Raw genomic sequence first — 553 nt, forward strand, 5'->3', positions numbered from 1 at the left:
AAAAAGTACAAGGACTTTTTTTTTTGCAAAAATGCCGCGACGATTAGGCGGCAAAAACGGTCAGTGCTTTATTGTTAGATAAAGATTTTGGACTATGGCAAATTTATTGTTTACACCATGGCAATTTTATTCAACAAACCATGGTAAACAAAATTGGATAGCATGGCAATTATTATTGAGCATACCATCAGAAACTTCTTTGGATATTCCATGGCAAAATATTTGAAGATACCATGGCAATTATCTATTTATGAAACGTTTTTTTTTGTTAAATCTGGCTATGTGATGACAACAACAAAAAATTCAAAAATTGTCATGCTTTTTTGAGAAACAATTTCTCCTTTTGATTTGCCATGATTTATTAGAGGATGCATTTTTATAGAGGTCGCCCACCATAGCGAACAAATCGTTAGCTGGAGGCAACTCAATCCTCACTTGATAGAATTTCCCCATCAGACGGCAACAGGGCAGTTTACCCATAAAAACTTTCCCTTCTTAGAAAAGGAAAATCCCAACATTTCCCTTAGCATAATAACTGCTTCCGATACCATTG

Source organism: Triticum dicoccoides, chromosome 5A, assembly GCF_002162155.2.
Source record: "Triticum dicoccoides isolate Atlit2015 ecotype Zavitan chromosome 5A, WEW_v2.0, whole genome shotgun sequence".
Taxonomy (NCBI): Eukaryota; Viridiplantae; Streptophyta; class Magnoliopsida; order Poales; family Poaceae; genus Triticum; species Triticum dicoccoides.